This window comes from Vitis vinifera, chromosome 18 (assembly GCF_030704535.1).
Source record: "Vitis vinifera cultivar Pinot Noir 40024 chromosome 18, ASM3070453v1".
In the NCBI taxonomy this organism is placed as follows: Eukaryota; Viridiplantae; Streptophyta; class Magnoliopsida; order Vitales; family Vitaceae; genus Vitis; species Vitis vinifera.
The window spans coordinates 26,152,455-26,161,207 of NC_081822.1; the positions used below are offsets into that span (position 1 = coordinate 26,152,455).

Genomic DNA, 8,753 nt, shown 5'->3' on the forward strand with positions numbered 1-8,753 from the left:
CTGCACAAAAGCACCATGTAAATCTAGTGTCTGCATAAAAAAAGTCGGTGACATGAAAATCATATATACCTGAATTTTCGAATTGAAGCAATTGACCAGAGAATGAAATGGCAAAAATGAGGCTGTTGATAAAGTAAGATTTGGACCATGCGCATCTAAAAGTCTTAAACTTGATGGAAGCTCTGGAACGTGTTCAAGGTTCTGGCAGTGACTTAAGTTAAGGACTTGCAGCCTAGAAAGTTGATTGATTGTGGCCGGTATGCTTCTAAAATCATTCGATTTCAGATTTAGTTCTTTCAGTGATGATAACCGACAAATATCACTGGGAATTCCTCCTTCCATTATATTGCAGTAACTTAGGTCCAATACTTCCAATGATGATAGGCAACAAACATCAATAGGGATTTTGTTGAGCTTTGAACACCTATTGAAGCTGAGAATTTTAAGAGCTTTTAGATGTTCAAACGATGATGATGATGGTAGCTCTTCTATAGCCGTACCACTTAAATCGAGCTCTCTTAGCTTTCTCATATTGCCCTTGATTTCCGGAAATCTCTTTAGCTTTGAACATTCTCCGCAAGACAAAGTTTGAAGGTGTTTCCATTTATAAATGTCTCTTGGAAGACACTCCAGGTTTTCACACCCTGTCCAATTCAAGGGAGGAAAAAAAACAAATTAGTTTTAATAACTCTAATACTGATGCATGAACATTTTAAGTACCATTGTATAACCTTTTAGAATTAGAATCTCCAAGTTTGGCACACTTGAGAAGTCCGGGATTTCAGTGAGATGCACTGAGAAACTGAGATTGATAACCTTCAACTTGTTATGAAGCTGGAAAAAAAAAAAAAAAACAATCAATTGATAATTTTACATAAACATTAAAAATTAATATAAAAAAATGTGTAAGTAAATGATGATAACAATACCTTATTCCCTCTCCAAAGTTGCTTTATATTGCTGCCCCTTAATATGAGTGCAGCAAGGTCCTTTGCATGAAAATTTGTTGGCAAAGATTCTAAAGAGTATCCATCCCAATGGAAATAAGTTAACTCATAAGAAGGAAACTCAAAGTCCCTTGGAAGGTGGTCTTCAGAAAATAGCTTTCCATGAGGATAGCTACGAAATATTGATATGCGATCATAGTCATCATCTTTATGGATTTTGAGCAATCTAAGTCCATCCATCTGTTTGAAAGATTCTTCGGTAAACTGTGTTGGATTAAATTTACAAATGTTTAGGAATAGTGCTTTGATTGCTCGTGTCCCCTGAAAAATATAAAGTAAGAATAAGCAAAACACAAGATGCGTAAAGCTTAACTAAATTTTTTAGATGGTTAATTTCTAAAACAATAACAATAATATTGAAGTTTGCATAAGCACAGATAACCAAAGTTCTTGCATTTGGCACTTACCATATTTCTTGTTAGCACATTATACGCATCAGAATCCCATATTCTACTCCTTCTTCCAAGATCTTCAGGACATTCTTGACGAATAATTTCTCTGCCCATTTGTTGTATTAAATCATGCATATCTATCATGTTTTTTGAAATAGTTATAAGACATTTGTCATTTAGAGTTGCTATTCCATACTCAGCATGAGGGCCTAATATTCTTGAAACAAAATCTTTGTCCTTCCCCTTGAAAAAGCATGCAACATCCAAAAATATCTCCTTATCCATATCATCAAGTCCATCAAAACTTATTCTAAGTACCTTGTTAATTTCCATGTGGGGTATCCTTTTTAGCTTATATAATGCACTTTCCCATTCGCTTATTTTCTTTCCAAAAAGAGAGGCACCTAAAAGTTTAAGTGCTAATGGAAGGCCATCAGCATACTCTATCATATTGTATGAGAGGTTTTTATAAGCTCCCTTGGGAAGATTTTCTTTGAAGGCCCACAAACTAAAGAGCTCAATTGCTTCTTTCTCATTAAATTTATGAACCTCATATGGTGTATCCACTCCATATTGAGCAAGCACTTGTTTGTCTCTAGATGTAATGATGATTGTACTTTTTACCTTAAACCAATCCTTCTCGTCGGCCAAATATTCTAGTTGCGTTAGCTCATCTACATCATCAAAAATAACAAGGACTCTTTTAGAGTTAAGACACCTCTTTATCATATTAACTCCTTCATCAATATTGCTTATTTTGAAACCTTTTCCTTTCAGGATGCCATGAAGAAGTTCATTTTGTAATTGAAGTGTATCACCTTTGGATCTCTCTCTAACATTTCTAAGAAAGCTACTACCATCATATTGATATGAGATCTCATTATAAATTGCTTGGGCGATAGTAGTCTTACCAATTCCACCAGGTCCACATATTCCAATCACACGAACCTTATTCAACTCAGTATTCATCATCAATTTCAATTTTTCTAAATGAACACTAATTCCAACTATATTCTTGCCCACATTTAAAGGTTGGCGATTTAAACTTCCAACAATTTGATCAACAATTTCACTGATAACCTCAGTCTCATACCTGCCAATTATAAAGCATAATGATGAGTTAGAATGAGTTGCAAAATATGATAAATGTAGAATAAATCGAGTCATATATGGTGTTGTCTGATACTTAAGCTTCCAATTTTGCAAGTATCAAACTACTAATTAATGTCCTAAGTTGCCAACTTTTAATTTGCGATGCGAGCTTCCCAATCTATTGACACTAATTGGGTCATTGTTTAGGAAATTAGGACTCTTCTCTAATGACTTTTTTCAGCTTTTATTTCACAAACAAGTTGCTTACCAACTTATCAATATTGTTGAAAAGGACTATAAATATTCATAGTTTGCTAATTAATTTTGCATTTCCATAGAGGACTGAGTACTGAAAACTTTAAAACATGCCTCAAATTCATCCAATGAGAAGCCAGTTTAACATCAAAAGCCAAAAGATATTTAAAATTGGGGCTGTGGACAATTGTTATTAATACTAGGAAAATTCCGTAGATTCTCTAGCTTGTGTTTTTGGCTGTTGAATTTCAAAGAGATGAACCTTAGATTCAACACAAGGAATCAGCAAAATTTAGAGCTAATAACCATATAAATGTGTTGCTAATAACTTTAGGCCCAAATTTAGAACGAGAAAAATACAGTGGGATAGAATTTCTAATTAGAGATGAAGAGAAGCATACTTACTGGTCATCCACGTGGCATCCAGATAGATTTGCTGCTTCGGTTAAGGCAGTCCTCCATTTTTGTATCGTCTCCTTCTTTTCCTCATCAGCATCTCTTTCATGGTGGGTAAATGCATCTCCAAAAATTCCCGACTGTTTTCGGATATCTGATGGATCTACATGATAGAAAATTGGTAGAACCATTGATCCCTTTTGCCTCGCGCATTCAGTGATTTTTACAAGTTCATTTAAACACCATCTAGAGTCAGCATAATTTTTGGAGAAAATAATAATAAAAATCCTTGATTCTTCTATGGCTCTTAAGAGATCAGATGCGATAACTCCTCCTTTCTCTAGTTCTTCATCATCTCTGAAAGTTTGAATTCCATGTCTAACCAAAGTGGTATATAGATAATCAGTGAAATTTTTGCGAGTGTCTTCACCTCTAAAACTCAAGAACACATCATAATTAGGAGAAATAGAAGAAGTAGAAGAAGAGGCTCCATGGGTGCTGGAAGAAGCCATTTTTGGATTGCTTGTACCAAAATTACAAGGGAGTTTGGAATCAAAGAAAATAAGAGAGAGGATCCTTGGATGCTCAATGACTGCTGGCTCCAGGCCTCTTCACCATGAACAGAACTCCAAGCTGAGAGGGGGTGCAGCAGAAAAGCTTCATCTGCAGACCAAAAAAGAAAAAAAACATATAAAGCCTCTTTGGCAAATTTTCTTTGTTATCCTGTGTACAAAATTTGGTGGCCTGAGGCGGTATGTTATAAGAGAAATTCACACACATATTTTACCTTTTGGAAGATAAACATCAAAGATCCAGCCAAACAGTTGTGGTCAGGTTCTGATAGGTGTAGAGAAGAGAGTGGCGAAGATGGTATGGAGGATAGGCAGGGGGTTGAAGAATAGGGTGTGGTTGGCAGAGGTAGAGGTATCTTTGCTAAGTGGAAGGAAATGTGAAGTAATACCTTGGGTTTGGCCTGAGATTTCTTTATTCTCATTTATCCCCAAAGAATCTTTAGAGGGGATGGTGCTTAAAAATCAACAAAGTTGAAGTCCTTATTGTCATTTTGCATTTCAATAAAGTTGAAATCAATTATTGCTCTCACTTACTTCTTTAGCATTCTTATTAATTCAGTCTTGGTGGATCCCATCTTACTTGTCTTTACTTGTTTTCAATACAACAAAAACAAGAAGAACGAAAACCAATGCTAAAAATATATTAAATTAATTGATGAGGTAAGACATGGCCTCAAAGAGGTTTATTTTTTTAATCATTGTGGTTCCTTATGGCTGTCACATGTTTCCTTTTATTTCCTCTCTCTTCCTCTCCTCTCTCTCTCTCTCTCTCTCTCTCTCTCTCTTCGATGCAATATTTTTTCTTTTATATCCTCAATCTCCCTCGTATGCTTTTTCTTTTCCTTTTTTTTCCATTTTGTCAAACTAATGCTTCTCTCTTTTGCTTTATTTTTAACTTCCATTTGTGCACTCAGTGGAAGGCAATAGTTGGCACGCTTCGCTCTTCTACTTCCAAAATCACTTTTCCTCTTAGCATTTACATTGTCCACTTAGCATTTTACACTGAAGTTCAATCATCAAGAACTAGAACAAAATTTATCTTTGATAATAAAGATGGTTGGAAATTATACTATTGTTAGGACATTAACTTTTATTATTGTTTGTTGGAAATTTTATTCTTATCCATCTTAGTTTAAAATTTAATTATATTTGATTTTCTCTTATATTTTCTACAATAAAACCAAACATCACAAGAACTTTTTTTTTTCTTAATATTTATTTTATTTCCATATAACCAAACATAACCTAAAACTTTTCAAGTTCACATGATAAGTTATTAAATATTTGTATAATGACTTATTATAGAAACACTTTTAGGTAGGTAATAGTTTCATAGACAACTATTAGTTATACTTCTCAAAAGTTAGTAGCTCCTATGAATAAATTCAAGCAATGCATGGTTGACTCATTGGCACTCTTTTGTTGCTGCAGATTACATGCTCCACTCTAAGCCAGTTGCTTGATTCTGTTCTTGAACAGGAGGGTTTCCAGATTGGTTCAGTATGTGGAAAGAAAAAAGGGAAAGCAATAAAGCTTCATAAATCTTACCTACACAATGATGTTATTCGCAAAGATGAAAATGCACTCTCTTTTCTTAGCTCTATCCTTGATATTTTGCTACTAAAGAAAGACAGAGAGAAAAAATCTCCTCCCATGACCATGCCAAGCAGCTCATAGGTGAGTTCTAAATAAATACTTGTTCCCTTATTATTATTTGTTTTTTCTTTTTAATTTTCCGATGTAGCAATTGACAAAACCCACAAGCAGCAGCAATGCTTCCTCTGCCCCCAGGAGACCCTATTTTACAACAACAATCACACCAACCGACTACGACCGTGGATACCCTTATCTGGTCAGCTTTTGCCTTCTCTTTTCCATCTCAAGGTTTATTTTTCTGTTTAAATCATATCAAAGATGATATATATTCACTGAGACATGGCCTAATTAATATTTGAGTTGGGTGTGGCAGAATATCCCCAGAGAATTTTGGAGATCAAACGATATCATAACTAAGGCAGCATAAGCTCTCAGAGATCCACTGAATAGGTGGTGGCCAGTGAAACTTAGATTACCAAGCGGGGGCATCGGTTAAGCTGGGGATGTGGTTGGCATGAGTACTATGAATCCAATAAGCTCAAGGTAGGAGATCCTCTACGTCTTTGAGCTCAATCCCACCTCACCAGAAACTCCAAATCCTGTTCTAGATGTTTGAACCCTTCCTCCACAGAAGAAGATACTACTTATATTTTGGATGGTTGATTCTCCGTGATTTTTTGTTTTTGGTTATGAATGTTTTTGAATTTGGAAAAAATGTGGTGTTTGCTCGAGCAGATTCTCTGATCTGCCTTATTAATCATTTCTTTGGCCGGTTTGCCTACTTGTGTAAATTCATTATTTTAGTTTTTTGCATTTAATTATTTAACAAATAATTATTGCAATATTTATTTAAATATTTAATTATATATATATATATATATATATTAAACAATATATTAATTGGAAGCGAAAACCAAATAATAATAATAATAGTATACTTTTAATAATAATATATTAAACAAATCAGACGTCGGTGCACAATTAACATGGCTACTATTGCATCCATTATTATGCTGTAGACCCACATCACCACCTATAGCAGTGGGCAAGGTCAGCTTGCAGTCACATGGAGGCTTATAATTGTGGCCAGCAGTTTGTCGTCACAATTGGATCCTTATGGTTGCAGCAATGAGCTGCCGCAACCATACAAGTTTTAGTTGTAGAAAAAAGTGGTTGCAAGCATATATTTAAGGTACAGTCACACAATCACACTCGGCCTCAGCTACATAATTTCTTTGCGTCAGCTATGGCCACGCCCTGTTGCGGCCTATGTTGCACGCCCTATAGCATATGGTTACAATTTAATTTGCGTTAAGTTGCGGGCCTTGGCTGTAGCTAAAGGTTTAACTTCTTGTAATGTTATGTTATCTTTAAATGCTTAAGTCTAAAGAGTGAGGTAGAAAAGTAATATTTCACACTTTACAAAGTATTAACCAACATTTTTTAAAAGTGACAAGCCAGTTGGATCTCTCATTATTTTAATGTTAATTGCAATCCAAAATTTCCTTTGGAATATCTTTTTCTTCCTCTTAAATTAAATGGTTAGTATGAAACTCCTTCAAATATTATGTTGTTTAGACTATTCCACTGAATAATATTCCTAGTTTATATATATATATATATATATTGTTTGTTTGTTTGTTTGTTTGTTTTTTGTTTTATTATAGATTTTGTTTAATTATTGTTTTGGAAATTTGATTTTGGTGGTTTGAAGATTGATAGGTATCATAACCCACTTATTATATTCTTTTATAGAACTATTACAAATTAATACTTTTAATTTGAATTGAGTTTTATATCTATATGGAATTGCACAACTGGTCCTGAAGATTGATAGGCATTATGCTTTGTAAGGATTGAAAAATCATTATTGTGAACAAATGAAAATTGAAATTGCATAGCATTGTGCTTAGTAATGGCCATACATAGAGTTACCTTTGTATTATTATTTGGTTCTTAAATCTAATAACTAAGTTTGAAATGTGTTAGATGTGCTAAATTTGTGATTCATCACTATGAGAAGTATCATAAATACACTCGTTTAGACATATAAAACTAATTTAAACGTATAAATGCTTCTTATATCAGATACTTAGAATTTGGCTTTTACATTATATACGAAATTTATATGCATCTAAACTTGAAGAATGAAAAAATATAATATAAAGAGGAAAACAAATCACTTGATCCCCAAGGCCAACAAAGCTGCACAAATACCCTCAGCTTCATAACCCTCCTCTATAAAGATAATGCTAGGGCTATCTTGTGGGATCATGTCTTCCCTTTTGAAACTGTCTTCATTGTAAAGAATCTTCTTCCTACCATTCTTCACCAAACCTCTTAGAATTATGGCTTTGTGGAGTCTAACAAGTAGGTCTTCATAATTTGTATCCCATATTTTATAAGCAAACACCACCATTTTAGAGAGTGTCAATTCTCCACCTAACTAAGAGATTTTTGCAAAAAAACAGATTCAAAAGAGTTAGTAGTGTTTTTGTGTGCCATATGTATAGGAAAGAGATCTTACCTAAGTCTTGGGCCCTTGACGCAAATAAGTTTACGACATTCAACCTTGATAGAATTTGCATATGGACAAGACTACAATAAAAACCTCTCATTCACATTCTTTTGGTGTAGGCCATCAATTCTCGAGTTTGTCATTCATTTCTTTAAATTCCTATTATAAATATAGTACTAGAGCATCAACCAGTTCATATTTGAGGTACTAGCCTCTACAAGTTTTTCATAAGGAGTGATTAGTAATAATCTTACCTTAGCTCATGGTTTAACTTTATAAGAGTAGCGATTGCAACTATACACATTACATATTTTGAAAGAGTTTCAGGTTCAGTTTGTAAAAGAATTAGTTCCTACATCTGATATTGTTTAACTATCTATACAAGAGCTTGTAACAAAACTTCAACTAAGTAACCACTTATGAGTACATGTAATGATTCGTTCCCAATTGGTGTCTCAGCTGATTCATGTCCAGCTGGTGTCCCTTGATTTTGGTCCTCATGGAGTAATCAGCAAAATTTATAACCTATTACACCATGAATTAGGGTAGCAAAGACAAAGCTACTATAGCATAGTGGCTCTAGGATCGCTCACTGGGATGGGTTTTCACTTCACAATTGATATTAATTCAAAGCTGAATTGGTGCCTTTTCATTTCAAGGTTAGCTTTAAAAGAAAACACAATCTTTGATTGAAAAAGGTTTGGTTTTAAACTAACCAAAAATAGTAACTGATTTTACTTACAAAGAAAAGTGTTTCTTGGAGTTTAGATCACTAGGCTCAAGTTCCTCATACAAAAAGGAGAGTTCCGATCAATTGTTTATTTTCCTTGCATTAGAGAATTAACATATAGTTAATTCTCTAACCGGTGTGGTACAGATGCTTCCCCTTAATGGGTTCAAACACTAATTCCCTCTCACTGATGCA

The 8,753-nt window shown here is 34.1% G+C and overlaps 1 pseudogene; it reads right to left on the reverse strand.

Moving 5' to 3' along the window:
- The window catches only part of LOC100261094 (disease resistance protein RPV1-like), a 37,014-nt pseudogene extending 32,888 nt beyond the window's left edge, over positions 1–4,126 (reverse strand).
- Between the last annotated feature and the right edge of the window lie 4,627 nt (positions 4,127–8,753).